At 39.3% G+C, this 19271-nt stretch overlaps 3 non-coding genes across 3 annotated transcripts; 2 read left to right on the top strand and 1 right to left on the bottom strand.

The window, feature by feature from the left end:
• Nucleotides 1–227: 227 nt before the first annotated feature.
• On the top strand, nucleotides 228–309 carry trnal-uag (transfer RNA leucine (anticodon UAG)). Its single transcript has one exon. It is a non-coding gene; the product is annotated as a tRNA-Leu (tRNA).
• A 3015-nt stretch (nucleotides 310–3324) lies between these two features.
• Nucleotides 3325–3397, top strand: trnak-uuu (transfer RNA lysine (anticodon UUU)). Its single transcript has one exon. It is a non-coding gene; the product is annotated as a tRNA-Lys (tRNA).
• Nucleotides 3398–16530: 13133 nt separating this feature from the next.
• trnam-cau (transfer RNA methionine (anticodon CAU)) lies at nucleotides 16531–16602 on the bottom strand. Its single transcript has one exon. It is a non-coding gene; the product is annotated as a tRNA-Met (tRNA).
• Nucleotides 16603–19271: the final 2669 nt, after the last annotated feature.

Below are 19271 nucleotides of genomic sequence, written 5' to 3'. Positions count from 1 at the left end.
AGATCGACATAGAGTTGCACCCCTACAAACAGCACAAAGGATGAAACCCACCTCTTTCGTTATTGCTGTTTGTGCCAGTGAAAGTAGCATTTGTGCTATTGAAAGCATCTCAGAAGATGAAGGTGCAGTCACTTCCACATGTCATGATATCATTAGATCCAACGACAAGAGCTGAAGCCCCCGGCATTTTCCAAGCCAGCAATGTGAGTAAGATGGACATGGAGGAAGGTAGCGTGGCCGAGTGGTCTAAGGCGCTGGATTTAGGCTCCAGTCTCTCTGGGGGCGTGGGTTCGAATCCCACCGCTGCCAAATGTTAGTGTTTTAAGACCTGCAATACGATCAGTAAAAGCGCTTTTTGTTAGGCTGCAGGAGGTGTTTAGAGATAGACTTTCTAAAAGACAAGCTTAACATCAAGGCAGAAAAAATATTTTGTTTTCTCAACAGAAATTCTCTTTGGCACGTTCAGCTTTATGTAGGGAACAACATCTGCCGGTTCACTTTTGAGGCAGTACACATGATAGTGTACCGGCAAGTACATTTAATATTGGCGGTGGTGGTGAGCTGCTTTTGTCTGTGAAACTCTTAATTATTCACGCCGAATCATTGCCAGGGGTAATAGCTTATCTTTGAACATAGCGCTCCATCAGAAATACTTTGTTCGTGCTCAAAAGAGATCAGAGGATTAACTTCATGAATTCACATAGCATACCTTACAGGAAAAAATTAAAAGGGGAATTGATTGTGCTTCCTGATGTTGTTCCTGTGGTTTCTTTGGATACAGAGGTGACTGTTCTTTGACGTTCTGCTAGAGTATCCACTGAGTGGGCTTTATCAATCAGCTCGGATAGGTCATCAGTGCTCCGTCTCCGGAAAATAATCAGCACTGTTGTTTTTTCCTGTGCTGTCTTTCAAAACATATAAGATCACGAGTTTACAGATTTCTCCAAATAACAACTATACATTTTAACCCAGCGGTTAGCATTCCTTCAATCCAATAGTTTTACTCCTGGTAAAAAGCAGCGAAATATATAGAGAAATGATATTCAAATATTTCAACATTCTTTTTGGATTACCTGTATGGATATATCGCTCAGAATTCCTAATATGATTTTGAGTTCAGTTTTGCTTTAATACTTTCAGAGTCTTTTATTGACCTTGCTGAAGCAGAGAAGTGACATAATCACAAATGCGACCTACCTGTGCTGCTGTTTTTGGTTAATAATTATTAAAAAAACAGCTCTTGCATTAAGAGCAAGAGCAACCAACATGCTCTCTGGTTGTGTTTGGTATTTTTCAGGGTGCTCTTCCTCAGCTGCAAAGTTATTTGGCGAGCAAAAACCTCTGAGAAGGAGTCTGAATCCGTCAACAACACAGGAATTCTAAGATCGCACTGCCGTCTTGTGTACAGAGATCTGCTTTTTCCTTATAGAGTTTTTTGGTATTTAAGAACACGTATCCTACCTTGAATGCTAGTTTGAAAAGATATGTTACCGGATCACAGATTTTCTTGAAAAGATTTGGGGATGCACTTACCGGGATTCAAACCCGACTCGATTATTTAGAAGGCACCTATACCACCAACGCACTTCTGAGAAACACCGGCACATTTCCGCAATCCTCCCTCTCACCTACAAAGTTATGAAGAGACAGACGTCCAATGAAAACTAATTTGATTCACTAAAGGCTCCGCTCTTTTATTGTGATGTCATTGTAATTAATGTTAGCTGTGATAAGGTGTTGTTTCTGTCTCTTAAAGTTTTAGTCTGCTCCTTTCTTCCTGGTTTAGAAATAACATGTTTCATGATTGTTTACAAACACCACTATCAATTATTTGTCCAGCTCTAATGCCTGTGTGCGTTGACAAGGCATCTCCAAAGGACATATTAAATAACATGATCCTTCCTGTTACCATTCCTGTGGTTGGAGCGTTGTTTCACCCTTTTTCGTTCTTCTACAATATTTGCAGACAGGACTTTATCACTCGAGTTGTACAAAACAAGTCGGTCCATGAAAATCATCTGTACTGCTGTTGTTCTATGCGTAGTTTAATCAAGGTAGTCGAGTGAGGAGGTAAAAAAGCACTCCCCGTCGATAAATCAATCATCGTCGCCCGTGTGTCTGGATATAAAAATAACAGATTCATTTTAACCAATCTCTGGAAGCTTCGATGCGGTTATTTTTCCTTCCTTATTTCTTCATTCCTATGAATTTACTCTGTAGTAGAGGAAACACAAAAGTGGGAAACTGCAGGCATCCTTCGTTAGTGGTGGATTGTGTTCAGAGAGCATCAGCACATCTCAGTTCCGTTAATAAGTCTTTTGGGGATATACCTCAGTGGTAGAGCGCATGCTTTGCATGTATGAGGTCCCAGCATCTCCAGGTGCTTTATATTTCTGTGCTCACATTGCAATCTTCTGTTGAATGTGAACTCTTTGCTCATGTTCATAGAGAGCCAAGTTCACACAATTAAACTCAGGCACACTCGAAGTGCTACGGTGTTGCTCTGCTGTTTTAAATGTACCTCTAAAGCATTTAGTTCTGTTAACTACCAAATGATTTAAACTAATTTTATTAGTCTTCAGACGTGTCGTGGCTGTTGAAGAAGACACCTTTTGAATCTCACCCGGGATTTCTTGAGAGATCATTCAGTGAGCGAGTCCTCCCTCTGGACTCCACACTGAGCTGAAAGCTGCGCGAATTCCATTGTACAACCGAGAAAAAAACTGATGGACCAAACAACGACATTTGATGATTACAAGAAATTCAAGAAACACAACAGTCCGAACACAGGTTTGAATCCCGAACGCTTAATTTAAAAGACAAAGCGAAGGATACGACCTGTAAACTCTCTTCGTGTCTTACAGTTTATGATATAAAAAAATCTTACTTTCAGAATAATTTCTTGCTGCTGATAGACTTTTTATTGAATTTTAACAAAATGTTTTTTAATTTTTACAAAAAAGTGTGCACACTTATAGAACCAAGGCATTGAAAGTTTTTTAATTGTTGTTCCAAAAAATGTTCAATTTGTTTTCGTTCTTAATGTTTTTGATTAAAAGATCTTATTAAATGCGAAAAAATCTGAATGTGATAAAAGGTCAAAATGCTATTGAAAAAATCAGTAATGTGAGGAAAGATGAATTGTGGGAGCCCCTTACCTCCCCATGTCATGCTGTATTTCTCACTCATTCTACTGGGAGTGGTGCCGTTGCTTCTGGATAAAGTCTGTCAGTAGACATTCCAGACGGGTCAGGTACTGTATGACTGCGCTTCGGCACAAGAAGAGACTTGAGAGGATCACGACAGTGTCATTCACCGTCCAGAGCCTGGATAGCTCAGTCGGTAGAGCATCAGACTTTTAATCTGAGGGTCCAGGGTTCAAGTCCCTGTTCGGGCGTTTGTGTTTTCCTTAAGTGTACTGTGAATTTAATTATAAATCGTATTTTATCTTCCACTCTTCTAGCTGTACTGTCGATATTTTAAAAGTTAATCACTTGTATTTTCTTTAGTGTTTCCTTTCACAAACCGAAAATGTTCAAGACTATTTTGTCACCACACTCCACGTAGATAATCACAGGAAAAGAAAAGGAAACGCAGTGAGGAGCTCACACAGTGAGTACTCTTGAATACAACAAGAGGAAAGGCACACTATACATCTGTGGAACATCACGGCCGAGTTTACAGTGACGGCTTCTATTTCCACTGATGAATGAGACAGATTCATGAGGAGATCCTACGCACAACTAAGCCAACACATCGCTATTTCGGTCTGATGTAGAGGCTCCATTTGTGTCAGCAGTACTATAAATGTAAGTCTTATACACTTTCAGGGGCTGCATCTGTAGCGCTTCATCTAAGAAGACTGTTTTACTTTACCACACGGTTATATTCACCCACCCAATTTATTCTCAGAATACCCAATGGCTCAATAACCCTGTTTTCCCCTGGGAACCACCAGTGTACAGTCCCATTCCATTCAAAAATATAACAAATATATTAAATTAATATATTCAATGAACAAATATATTCAATGAGCAATGTAACACAGAGCTGAAACCGTTTTTCAGGATGGCTGAGTGGTTAAGGTGTTGATCTTAAACCCAATAAGCAAATGTCTATGTGGGTTCAATCCCTGCTCCTGTAATTTGCTTTTGAAGTGACAGAACACTTTGAAGATTACACTATTGAAATATGTATTTACTAAATTTCAGTTCTCTTCACTCCCTGGGATAACTGAACTCTCACTATCACATACTTAAGGCTTTACATGCATTAGCTGTGATACAGCTCCTAATAAAGACAGAATGAAACTGTATCAATAATAAATGACATGTTTTAAACAAACGTGTATTGATAAACTTCATTATTAATAAAAGTGGTGTGACGGGAAAGCAAATTAAATATTACAATGATATTCCAAGCAACTGATGTGTGCCGGAACCAAATGTCATCCACTGTGGGCTTTGTAAATTGTTTAAAAATTGTAAGTGAAGTTAAGATAATTAACAATTTGTTGAATCCTGCAGTTACAGATTAAAATGTGAGAAGATTTTCTCTGGGTTTATCTCTGTCCGAGTGCCTGATGTGAATATGCTGAACGCAGTGTCTTTGATTTATGTACTCAAACAACCAAAGAATCCCATTCTTGTCATCCTATGGTTTGTCAAACGTGATTTTTTCAAAGTGGGTGCGATTTCGTTTAGTCTTTCGCTCTTGTACTAGAGCAGTAATGTTTCTAGACACGCATGAGCATGGTATAGCAGGCTGACAGCAGGAACACATGGCCCACAAGCAGTGACAGTATCAGAGGTGTCTGCAGTGTGTTGGTTTGTGAGCAGCGATAAAATAAAATGCCGAGGAAGCAGGTGTGCCTGCATTAATAAAGCTCCATCGAGCGGAAAAAGTAACAGAAGAACCAAACTAAATCCAACAGAAAGTTTCTGCAGCTGAAATCACAGGCAAAACCACCGCAGGCTTGAACTCACAACCTCAGCATGACTTCACTATGTACTGCGATATAAGTACAATGCACTGACCAACTGTGCCACTGGAGCTGCGCAATGGGCTTGTTACATGTCTTAGATGTATTTATTGGAAGGTTGCAGAAATCATAAATCACTGATTTCATTATCTGCATGTTTAATATCCAGGAGAGAGAACTCCTTCAGGTTCTACAGCTCATAAGTGCACTTTAAGAAATCTGCTTTTGTGAGATGGATCTCCGAGGTGCAGCTTTTTTCTTATTACTAAAGATACCTCTACATTGTAAACTATTTGAAGACCTAGAAAAAGGAACATGGCGTTAGTTGAAATAAGCACTGAATGGGTTAAAACCCACGCTCTTTGAATTGCTAAAGCAATGCCTTGAGGAGAATAAATCAACATACTGTATTCACACAGGTCACTAGGCCACGGACAAGAACGATCAGCTACCACCACTATTATTATCATTATTATTATTATTATTCAACCATTTGGGGAACAATACAGTTGAACAATCCCACTGTTCTTATGGCAAGAAAAATAACATGAGACCACTGTAAGAGGACGAGTGTTGTAATTGTTTGAACAATTGATTTCTATTTTTCCCTCTTATGGGCGACCCTGTGGTATTTCTTTTTCTCTTCATTGTTGTGCACGGGCTAGTTCTGCAGCGATATTTGCCGCAGAAATTTCTGCGCAGCTCCGTATTAAATCTGTTCTCAACTGCAATGGACAGAAGACGACTCCAGTAGATAGCTGTGTAGTTCTGTAGGACCACACACAACACAGTGATAGTGCGGCTCTTAATGGACTGGTACACAGTGTCACGCCCCACACTCTCCCTCGCAAACGACGTTACATTCCCGGAACCTCTGCTTCCCAATCTCATCCCTGATTGAACCCAGCACATTCTCACATGCATCAGATTCCTCAAATTCTCACTCCCTAACCAATCATCCAATCACACCCCTTTCCTTTCAGTATTTAAACCCCCTTCGCACACCTTCCCACGCTCACTATTGAGAAGCCTTTCTTAGTATTCTCCAGTGTGTGTTTCCAAACCTTTTGACTGATCTCCTGTTACGAATCTTCTGCTTCTGCCTCTTGACCTCGCCTTCTGGATTTTGCCTTTGAATTGTTTTGGATTTCTCTCGTTACCGGACCCTCTGCCTCCCTTATCGACCCAGCCTTTGGATTTCGTCTTTTGGTTTGTCCCTTTGCTACTCTGTGTCCTGTGGGATTCCGGTCACGCACAAGGATCCTTCTATTCCACGTATCGGTTCTGTGACACACAGACCACATGAGAGGCAAGCAAAACGCTTTTAAAATTCCAAAGGCTCACCAAGTCAGAGGAACAGCAATGAACTGAAAAGGTCTGTTACAGACGTCTATGTCAACCTCTTTAGAGCTATAAATGCCATTTGTTTAATTTATCTGTAGATTAACACTCCCAAGTAACAGCACTTTACAGTATATTAATGTTAATTCCGCTGGTGGACATTAGCTGGTGTTTTTTGTAACAATTTGTTTGCTCTGCTGTAAGGAATAATAATAACATCACTTTATTAACCCTTTACAATTTCTTGCATTAGGAATGATCATTTTGCATACCCCAGCTTGCTCTCCATGAGACACACAGATAAGGAGAGAGCCTGGGGTCAGAGCACAGGATCTGCCATTGTATGGTGCTGTAGCGGCGAGGCTTATTAATAAGGCAGAATTAAGTGTTCTGAGCCTTCCCAAATGAGGCCTCATTTCTCTGTTCATCTCTGTGGTGCAGCCACAGAGAAACTATTCATGCAGGCTGATTTAGGGTTCCTTTGATAAGGACAGCTCCCAAAGGGGGATGCACTTAGCTAAGCCTGGCTATCATGATCAATGGTCATCCATTGGCACCTATCCGTCTAGGGAGTGCCAGATGGACATCTGGACTGCATTCCTAAGTGTCAGGAGTAAGTGACTCATATATCACCTTGATCAACCAATCAGGGACTGGTAGGGCCGAGTAACCCACGTGGGACTCTGATGCCCATGGAACTTTCAGCCAATCAACGAGCTGAAGTTCCTCCAGGTAAAAACAGGCAACACAGAGAGCCTGAGAGATTCAGAAGGGAAGATTCAGTGAGATTCAGTGGACAATTCAAAGGAGAATTCCAGGGCAGGACGGCCCAGGAGCAGAAGGCTCCCAAGGGTAGGACATTCTCGCAGCGCGCCTCCTGACCATCCTGAGACTCAGCCCGGACAACCACGGAACGGCCAGTGTGTCCAAGTGCCAGAACTTTCCTTTGTTCTAAGAGTCTAGAGTGGAGGTTGCCAGAGAGTAACCAGCAGCAGGCCTCGTGAACAGGTCGGAACTGTGGACAGCTGAATTACTATTCAGAACTAGCTCTTCATCAGGAATGAACCGGTCCTCTTCCTGACTTGCTGGGACCCACAGTCATCTTTTCTCTTGTGCACAAACTTTGCTAGTTAAAGCCAACACTAACTAGCCGGTCAGTGAGCATCAGCAGCGCACCGTCACAAGCCGCACAGCACAGCCTGGCACGGAGCCAGAGAGCGCGGATTGGACAGCAACAGCCTGCAACTGTTTCTTTGTGCCCGCAGGAGATCTGAATCCCCAGAGATTGGATGAGTATTCAACTTCAATGCATTACAGCTCGAGAATTCAATTGTTATCCCAACCAGTTGATATCAATTTAATTCCTAAGAGTTATGTACTTGTTTTGAGTATCTAATGTAGAAGTTGTAACCAAGTTCACTTTACGAAACGGTCTTAATGAATGATATACTGAACGTATGTCCTCTTCATATATGTAACTCTTTGTAACTGACTGAATATATACCTTTTGTATTCTGATAACCCTCTCGATAAGATCTGTTAGGTTTATATGCATATTCTATGTATTAATAAATGTATCCTCGTGTATTAGTACCTGTGTGTGTGCGTTGTTTGAGTTAGGTCGCATGGTTGGACTCTAAAGCCATCAAAAGAATCAACTTTGTGATTTACTGCTACAATTAATAATTGTCTCAGTAAATGCCCAAACCCTACATAACTGGTGCCTTCAGAGAGCCACTACATTACATTTTGGCTATGGCAAGGTTACATATTTGGCGTCCCTGAGCTGGGTTTCTTACATATTCGGCGTCCCTGAATGGCTATGAAACATTACATTGCCCTGGAGCAGTTGGGGTTAAGGGCCTTGCTCAGAAGCCCAGTGGAGTAGGATTCCAACCACAGGCGCAGATCCTTAGCCACAGAGCCACTGCTCCACCCCAAGTATGTAAAGTAAAGTATTGTTGTAACAGAAGAAATAAGGTTCTTGATCCCGAGATGAAGTAAAACAGATGTGTTTATTGCATGCAAGGAACAATAAAGCCGAAGTCTTGTTTCCCGCAAGAAACAACAAAACCGAAGTATTGTTCCCCGTACTGTTACAAACTTTTGGGTTATATAGTGTCTTCTTCTCCGTTTCTGACGTCACTCGGTCTGATGGTAAAAAGGGGGGTTCATGGTATTTGGCCAATTAAGATGTTCTGGACAAATGGTCAGTTTAAGATTACACCCAGGGGGGTTCCTAGCTTGCATGTGCAATCCTTATCAGTTAACCCCCTTTCCTGCCATAAACCCCAGCTTGTGACTTAGAAGTCTAAACCTCATACAGAAAGGATTAAATTCAAACCCCCATCTTCACATCTTTCTTCAGTATAGTAAAGAATATACAGTATATAAAGCACGCAAACTTAAATGTTCAAAGTTTTCAGGCTCTTTACCATTTTCCTTCACATATGGAAAAAGTTCGATGTGTTCTTGTCACATTTCTCCAAGTAAATAATCTACACAAGAGCGCATGTAACAGTACAGGACATACAGTGAGGAATTCGCGCAGCTTTCAGCTCAGTGCAGAGTCCAGAGGGAGGAATCGCTCGCTGAACGATTTCTCAGGAAATATCGGTTGAGATTCAACAGGTGCTTCTTCAACAGCTACGACAAGTTGGAAGACTCATTGAAGTCTGAAGAGATCAGCCTCTGTGACAGAGTGTCCAGTGACACTAACTAACTGTCCTACTGTTCTCTGCTAACGTAGGGTGAATGTTGATTTAGGTGAATGTAAGGTTTCTTTCTTGTAAAATATTTTTGAGCGTATTTTTGCTGCTGAAAATTAATCTTGTGTATTTGAATGAATTCTGATATTGTCACCTAATTCTATACATTGTTTCATCAGACTAGAACATTTAGAGGAGCTCAATTGCATTAATTAATTGCATAGTGATATTATTTCTTGCCGTTTAAATACTTCAGTCAAAACTGTAGAGAAGTTGCTCCTGTTTTCACCATTATAAGAACTGTGATGCACCAGTATTATTTACTCTCATAAAACTATTGTAATTGTATTGTTCTGTTCCGTTACAGCCTTGAGTGACACAAATCTTCTCCTTTACTGCACTACACTTCTCCAGAGGCCAGTTCAGCACACAAGGATCCTCAGTCAAACAAACACTGCAATCATTTGATAAATGCCATTTCTCATCCTTTCTCTTAGTGTTGGTGCTACTATTGTATGCAAAGGAGGCGACTTGACAATGAAAGGTGTAATCATCTTAAAAAGAGTCTTCATGAAGGTGTGTGTAGGCAAGCTCTCCTCTGGCAATTGACCGGGCTTGTGAAGAAACCAATCTCATTCAACAACCATACAAATTGCACAGCTTAAGGCACATGAAGCACAATTCGTGGGCTAATTGACACAAAACAATGTCACTTCACATTATCCACAAAGCTGTTTTGCTTGTTGACCACCTCTTCCTACATTACAGTGAGCACATACTGTATATTTCAGTATCTTTTATTTACCTTACTATTTTACTGTCCCTTTCACCCATGTGGAGATGTATCCACAGCCAAAACCCCGTGTTTCGCCCTACGTTTGTGCCAGTTTTACAATCGGTGTAGGAGCCTGCCTTACAGAGGTCCAGTGGCACAGTTGGTCAGTGTGTGGTATGCATGTAGCTGTGCACAGTGGAGTTATAATGAGGTTGTGTGTTCAAACCTTCCCTGGAGCATTAAGTCTTTTGAACGTTTTCCACCCATAAAACATTCATTCGCCGTAGTAATTTCACTGTGACTTTGCAGGTAAAATATTCTTAATGAGAATAATATTTCATATGTGATAAATAACTGAACTAGAAAATATTGGAGAGAAATGGCTAGTCACACTATTTGCAGCAGGCACTCAGACAGAGAAATGTCCTGTCATTAAAGAAAATTCATGAAGAAGAGGAGTGACATCATTGCAAAGGCGATATTTTCTGATGTCTGTCTTGGTTAATAATCATTTGCGTGGGAATTACTTCTGTCATTATTACTAATACTGATAAAAACAGAGAACTTACAGCTCTCTGGAAGTTGGCCTGGACTCTAGAAAGTGTTTTTATTTGCAAGCGGCTCTGGAACTCAACACCTGTTGATGGGTCACTTCTGTCAGACACATCAGTGGAACCCAAGCCCACCTACACACACATTCACACACACTGACAGATATACTGTACACCTACACTCTCACACACATTTACACTCACAGACACATCACACATTTATACACACAATAAGACACTCACACACTCACATATATACACTCACAGACTCACAGATACACAAATAGACACTATATACGCACATAGACACCTACATACACTCTTAGGTACAGACACACTATAACTAACACTAATGCAGATACTGCTAATATTACAACAGTAACACAATCACCAAAACTTACACTATCATTGTTACTAACACTGACAAAAACTACTACTAGACTAATAATACTTATAATAACAGTAATACTCTCATGAAAACTAACATGATGATGATGAGTGTTAATACTCTGACACTAACACTATAAGTATCACTAATATTACATAAATACTAGCATTAAAACTAAAACTATCAGTAATGCTATCATCATTAATACTCACATAGACACTACACACACTGACAGACATGCCCACACATACACTTACAAATATAAAACTACACACTGACAAACACCACACACTCACGGACACAAACCATACACACACATTCTCAGGCATGCATTCACAGAAACAAATAGACACTATGCATACTCATAGACACACACTTATAGACACCAAACACTCAGAGACCCCACACGCTCACACACTAACAGACACAACAAGCTCACAGACACATACCTACACACTCACAGACACACAGCCCACACACACAGACACCACACACTTCCAGACACGCACCCACACACGCACAGATACTACAAACTCACTTACCTACAGATACACTATAACACAAATATAAATACTACTAATACTACAACAGTAACACTATAATTATAATTAATATTAACATGAATATGAACATTAAAACTAAAACAATCAGTAGTGCCACTGTCATTAATACTCACATGAACACTAGCATTAAAACTACCAGTTGTAATCTCAGTAATATTAACATGAAGACACTGATATTAGTATTAGTTGCTGCTCGTTGCTCGTGACGTCACACCGCTCTCTGTGACAAATGCGAGACACTTAGACGCGTGCAGTGACGAGGCGCCTGTCGCCGTGGTTACCATTCTTATGATTTATAAACACTGGAAAAATGCATTTAAACTGTTACATACATTTATGAACTTGAAATATCATTTTCTAGCTCTAGGATACAGTTACCTAAATAATAATATGAATAATCATTGTTTAATTTCGGATTGAACATTATTAACCCTAAACGCACTATGGTAATTGGTCGATACAGTCTTTATTAACTGTTCTCTAGATACTTAAACAGGGTCAAGAAAAGAATCAGTACTCACCAATCGGTGAAGTTAATCGATTTTTCTACGGTTCTTCTCCGTGCGCTCCGTGCGCCTCCCGCGCTCTTTCTCTCTCTGATCCCGGTGCTCTGGCTGGTGTCTGTGACATCACAGCGCTTATTCTGACAGAGCAGAGCGCGTCTCCGCTGCTTTTGTGTGTCTTTTTCATGAATGCCAGAGGTACTCGAAATGTTGCAAAAAGAAAAGCGTTTTTTTTTGTTTTGTAAAAAAGTGTGCGCTGATTTTTATTTTATACAGGAAACGCATGCATGTTGAAACACTATTTAAATTCTATAAATAACTGAGAAATAATAAAGCAAGGAAAACATGATATATGTAAAAATACAATTTGATCACATAATTTACTTCATTACCTCTGGTGGTTATATGTTTTTTTTCTGTTGTGTTTTTTTCTCTTGTACATGTTTCTTAATCTTCTGGTTGTAGTTAAATTTGTAAATTCTATACGTTTAATAAAAAAAGTTTTAAAAATAGCGCATCTCTGCTGGAGGAGACTCCTGGTTTTCATACAAATATAACATCTCCAAAAAACTAAACCGGGCTGTGAAGAGAGGCGATTTATAACAGTTGGAGAAGGAGAGCGACAAACCGAGGAATGAAAATCATTAAACAGAAAAAAAAATAGTTTACTTCACAGATTATTGCGTTACAAAGCGTACCCGTGTGGAGCAGTAGAGACCAAGCACGAGTCCCTGAAATAAGTGCTTTTAAGGGTTTTAGACTCCTGATCCTGGAGGTGTATACTGGTTTTATTACCACCAAGCTCTCAGTTCTATAGGTAGTCTGATGATTTCACTTAACTTTATAATTGTAACAAGACTTCACCTAATTGTACATTTATAAGACTGTCTGTGAGACACTTGTGAGAGCAGCTGAATCCCAGGGCTGGTGTGGAATCACACACAGACAGATCTTCTTCTGTGTGATCTGAGTCCCACTGCTCAGAGCTACAGACTGGTCAACTGGTCACTATTTTAGTCACGACCATCGGCCTTTGGCTACTAATAATCAATATACTGATCAGAGTGTCAATACTGGTGTTTATTACATAAATACAAAAATTATTCCACACTCACTTGTGTTATAAAACACTTAAAAAACATGTTTGGAGGCTGATATACATTAAAGAAAGTAATACTGAAGGGCTGGAAGTCCTGGAAAGGGTTTATTGAAGTTTCTTGCTTCTGCCCTGGAACAGAGCCCACAGCTGCCAGATCAGTGACCCCTGAGCCCAGTTCACAGAGAGGAGAATCAGGAGCTCTTTTATGTATCTAAGAGGGCTGGGAGAAAGGGGAAAAGGGGGAAATGTGACTTGAGTCCAGGCTGTTCTGTCTGATATTGTTCATGTACAGTAGCAGCACTGATTGTCTGAATATCTTCTGGTTCTGGATTGTGAGGATAGAGAGCAGTACAGCATTGAGCTTCTGTCTGAGTGTGAGTCTGAGCTGTGAATCTGACTGAGAAGAGAATAATGATTTTTTATTCTGCCTCTGAGAATTTTTCTTCTTTGCCAAGTGGTGTTACATCCCCTTCAGATACTCTGCACAGACTGCACAGAGTGAGAGAAGAGGAGAGAGAGATGGACAGATAAGAGCACACACAGCGAGACAGACATACGTCTTGATTTACTTTGAAGCAAGTTTCAAAGGTAAACGCAGACGTCACTTTGAGCACTTGGTCTTTTATAGTACAAATATCACACTGTGCTCTACATGGCTGTGTCTTCAAGATCGTTGTGAACCAACACAGTGGGCAAAAGACGTATAATATACGTCTATTAAACGCATACCTTAGACGTCTAAATGTGGTCTACAATTCGTCTAGAATGAAATTCTAATATACGTCTAAAGTTATACGTCAATTATACGTCTATGTTTAGACGTTCGTTATACATAAATGGTTGGAGTTCTATTATACGGATAAATTTAGAGGACTATTATACTGTACATATATGGTTGGAGTTCCAGATAACTTTAGAGGACTATTATATGTATATGGTTAGAGGTCTATTATACGTATAACTTTAGAGGTCTATTATACGTATATGGTTAGAGGTCTATTATACGGATAACTTTAGACGTCTATTATACGTACATGGTTAGAGGTCTATTATATGTATATGGTTAGAGGTCTATTATACGGATAACATTAGAGGTCTATTATACGTATATGGGTAGAGGTCTATTATACGGATAACATTAGAGGTCTATTATACGTATATGGGTAGAGGTCTATTATACATCAAAGATAGGTTTTATAGGTGTAGAAACAAGTAAACCAAGCCAATGATTAGGTTTAGAAATTTATTCTGAAAATACACATTCACACCTGAAACATATGTATTTCAAATTATACATTGTAAACAATCAATCAACAATCAACATATGGGCAATAATCATAAAAAACACAACTAGTCTTAAACTTCAGCTACAAATTCTGGCAACATGGCAATATACAGTATAGTAATGACAAACACAAAACTAATTACATTAACACACTAACTCAAAACCACATTTTGATTCAAATATACATTTTAAAATGTACAACTTCTATATTTCCAAGAAAAAAAAAATATTACAATGGAAGTTAAGACGATTTTTGTCCACTATTTGAAAACCCTGTCTAATTGTCCTAACAGTTAGAACCAAAAACCTATTATTTTCAGTGTCCAGATCTCCTGGCCCCCTGCCTTGCATATACATTCTTCACATAACACATTGCGTGCTCCTTTATTTCTTTTTCCGTTGATGTAGGGTGGGACTTCAGCACCGCAGCTAGGAGAAAATTATATAATATTACTTCCCAAATAAATGATGATTAATATCTTCTTTAGTATAATCTAAAAAATGAACGGTTTACTAAGCTCAAAGCTGAAATAAATGTATAAAATTTGGCTTGCATCATAGCAGTTGAGCAATAAAGTCTGTCCTAATTAAAGAGTACCCAAAGTTTGAAAGTACAACATAGAATAAGAATAGAGAAACGGCAAAACGATTTTGTGTCATCTTCCCCATTCACACTATTTTTATGTGCCATTTTCTGCTTATTCACGTACTATTTTAATCAAAATAATATTAAGAAAGATCTGTATGTATTTAGATAGTATTATTATTGTTCATACTTACTCGTCAAAAGAGGATTGCTGAGATATTTGCGGATATACTTCTACGTTTGAAAAACGTGTCCAAAATGGTGACCAACGAATACTAGCAATGCATTGTGGTATATAACCGGAAAATATGCTGGGTTCGATATTTTCTCAACGTATGCGTTTATTAATGTTGTCGATATTATGGTTGAAATTTAACATTGATAATACATCGCAGCTATGTGCCCCCTGCTATGAGCTGATGTGCAATTATAACGCATGCAGTTAGTAAGGATCGGTCACTGTTGTATGGTATTATATATAATGACATTATGGAATAGGATGGGGACAGGCCTGGCATCACGGGGGGAGGGAGGAATGTCGCCCCTTCAGTTTTGGGCAAAAAGATTTACCTAACTTAATTTGCACCCTAAAAAAATAGTTGTACTTTGTCAATGGTCAGACAACACTAAATGACACGAACAGTCACTCAGTCTGTTTGATGGGCAGGAGGGCTATCCGTCCAGGAACTGCACATATCAGTGTCGTTATTGAGTGTCAACATTACGATCCTGTTTGCTCAGGTGGACCGATTCCTTGCACTAGTTTATCATTATACTTAAAATCGTTATATAACTAGGACTAGTTATAGCAGTCTGTGCTTTCTGTTGGTTTTACAACATTTTTTTCTTAACGATTCAGAACGTCCATGTAGCTGCAAAAATGAACGCTTATGGTACTTTTCGCTCCAGGCAATACAAACCGTGAGAGTGACGAAAAATGTGAAACTGAACTTCATCGCAAATACCAGATTGCTAGTCGTTATCTTCTATCATGGCATAGCTGCGAGATTTCATTTGGGTAGCTGCACCAAACAGCTCCGTTTCAACTGAAATATCACCCCCCCTCAGAATTTCAGACACCCCCCTACAGCTTTTTCCCTGGGCACCGCGCACTGATGGGGGACGGGGTGTCCAGGAAATGGTATCAACTTTTCTCAAGAAAATAAAAATAGAAACTCTATAGGCACTCAAACATTTTACTGTTTTTTTTCAGGCAGGTGGCAAGACCCCCTCAGCAAAACCCTTGTATGCCAAGCTGTGGGCATTGATTCGTCGAATATACGTATATTCACGGCGAAAATACGGCTATACGTATATATACGTCGCCTCGACGTATAATCAACGTCGAATTGCAACCGTAAAATCGACGACATTAATAAACGCATATATAACGTCGAAAACACATCTAACACAGTGCCTGAGGCTTTTTACTGTATGTATCGTGTGTGCCGCAACTAGGAGTATACGGCACTCTGCACAGTGTACGAAGTAAATTATTTTCGCAGTAATTAATTTACACGTGTATAATAAATATAGTAATAAATATAATAAATTAACTTCATACACTGTGCTTTGATATGGATGTTCATTGGAAGGATTTAAGGAAACTATCAAGGATCTCAGAACAACCAAAGATACATTTGGGCATCTGCTATTGGTAAAGATTAACGAATACAGTAAGTGTGAAGTTTGCACACACACGAGAGAAAAAAATCAGTTTTAATTCACTTCATTAAACTGACGGTGTGTATAGCAGAGGATGGTTTCGATCCATCGACCTCTGGGTTATGGGCCCAGCACGCTTCCGCTGCGCCACTCTGCTGACAGCTGTCGTAGCGTGATTCAACACAACTGCTCTATCTTTGCTTTCTAAAAGTGCGCCCGAGATGAAAAGTCTAAACGGTAAACGCAGACGTCACTTTGAGCACTTGGTCTTTTATAGTACAAATATCACACGCTGCACTACATGGGCGTGTCTTCAAGATCGTTGTGAACCAAAGCTTCTGCTTTCCAAGGCAACTGATTCTTTCGTCGTTAATTCCCAAATCTTCAATGAGAATCAGTGAAATGAAAACCAAACACATGTACACACTCGCGTCCTAGCGTGAAAGAAAAAAGATGGAAGCATTTGAGAAATAACGAGTAGTCTGAACAGCTCCAGCCTGTCAACTGCTCTTCAAAGTGATCGCTACCTCCACACCCAGTTTATAACACTGAAAATGATTCAGGAAGCATAGCAAAGGTCTAAAACCAGTGGTTGAAAAGCGTCTTGATACATAAAATGACAATTTCTCAAAAGTAATATCTTCATCTTTGAAATATTGTCATCCATATATTTTCGTTTTTCTCTTTTTTACATATCACGCTTTCGAGAAATAAACTGTCTTGTAATGAAGGCTGCATTAGAAAATGTGTATCTAGCTTTGTTCAATTAAAACCGGCACATCCCAGTGGGCAAAAGATGTAGAATATACGACTATTAAACCCATACCTTTTAAATTGTAATCAACAAATGGCTAATCATCATAAAAAAAACACAACTAGTAAACTTTAGTTACAAATTCTAGTAGCATGGCAATATATATATATAGTAATGACAAACACAAACTAATTACATGAACACGCTAATATTTGACTCAAAACCACATTTCGATTCAAATATAAATTTAAAAATTTACAACTTCTATATTTCCACGAAAATATTATTAATGTATCACAAACGCTACTTTCTAAAAAAGACAGAATTAAACTGTTTGTTTTGTGTCTCATGGTGATCCTCCTCTCGATATGAATGAAATGTTTAATATGATCCCTCGAGAAAAAAAAAAGAGTCAATTTCCGCCTGGAATGATTGATGCCCCATCAAACATTTTGTAATATCCCCGGAAGTTCATACAGTAGAATCCTGGTTCGTGGGTAAACAAGACTAAGGAAACGAGTTGGAAACTTGATGTCGAACTGGGATTTAGATCACCCGAAACATTACGCTACATTGGGCAGTATGTGCCAGAGAGTGGCTTTTTCACTCAGACGTTGATCAAAAGCTCAGTAAACGGCGAAGCAGAGGCTTTTGTTCCGAATTCAGCTCACGTCTGATTTTCTTGTTTTGGCCAAGATCTGAACTTTGAATTCAGCGACTACTTGGTCTGCTTTGTAATTCAAATGTAGATACAAATGTCACGGTTTTTTTGTAGATATAAAGGTGTTCTCTGTTTTCAAAGGATAGGTACTTAATTGGCTTAATGATTTGGTTTTGATTTTGTATCGTTGTGTTATTAAGTTTGTGCTTTCTGTGTTTTTAACGTATCGTGAACTTATTTTTGAAACAAATGCTGACAAAGGCAAACATGGCACACATCTGTTTATACCAGCGCTGGATTGTGCATTTTTTTAAGTAAAATCTACTGTGCACTTTTGGGAGTATAATATTGTAGGTTCGATATAAAGTGGCAAAAATATAAAGGGGGAAAATACCCCAGACTGTGTGTAAAGGCCTCGTTGAGACTGTTGTTCTCTTGTTAAATATGGCGTACTGTGCACGAAATGTTACAGAAACACAATCTGATATTTTAATAATTTATAATAATAATAATAATTTCTTACACTTATATAGCGCTTTTCTGGACACTCCACTCAAAGCGCTTTACAGGTAATGGGGTCTCCCCTCTACCACCACCAAGTGCTCTCGGATCCAAATATTAAGTTCTATTTTTTTTAAAGGTGATATCTTCTCTTCCTCTAGTGGAAATCACACGATGTGAGCAATTTTTTTGTTTTTTGTTTTTCACGTTGTGATCCAAAGAGCCTCAGACGCACAGTCTGACAGTAACCGAACCAGAATGGATTCTGTTGGGAGTCGGACTGAGCTCATTCTCACTCCCTGTGCTGAAAAGAGAATCGGCTCTTCCCCGAGCACCATCTACAGCTGCTGGATGGTACTCTGCGTCCTGCTGCTCCAGCAAATATTTTGACGAAAGACAGATCACTTGTGCGCTTTTAACTTTCTCGCAGCTACAGACGATACCGAAGCTGGCGATATGAAGGCAACCGCTGGTACACCTTCTCTAACTTTCACAATCGCGATAAACATTTTTTTTTTAAAAAAAAAGACCTTTGAAGAACTAGATATAGAAATATATAACTAGATAAAAACATTAGCTTTATCGGTTTTTACATTAATCGATTTTGAATGTAATTTTTAATTTTGCATTTTACATTGAAAAAAAAACGTGCATACCTAATCCACCAACGGACAGAGCAATATTTTACGTTGCCTTCCAGAGCTTCCAGCGTGTGATGGATTTGGATGGGCGTCTGTATGATACCACTACAGCACTGGCGCAGGTGCAAAATCGACTTTCACAGGACTTTTTCAGTGTCTTCTCCTCTCTCAAATGGACCGAAGCACAGGAGCCAATATTAGAGAAAACGACAGGTGTTTAAACAGAGTATGTCCCAATGTATGCGACAACGTTTTGTCATTTTGTATAA

The sequence above is a fragment of the Lepisosteus platostomus genome, chromosome 5 (assembly GCF_059453375.1).
Source record: "Lepisosteus platostomus isolate fLepPlt1 chromosome 5, fLepPlt1.hap1, whole genome shotgun sequence".
Taxonomy (NCBI): domain Eukaryota; kingdom Metazoa; phylum Chordata; class Actinopteri; order Semionotiformes; family Lepisosteidae; genus Lepisosteus; species Lepisosteus platostomus.
The sequence above is the reverse complement of the archived record's forward strand: the minus strand, read 5'-3'. Positions and strand labels throughout refer to the sequence as shown.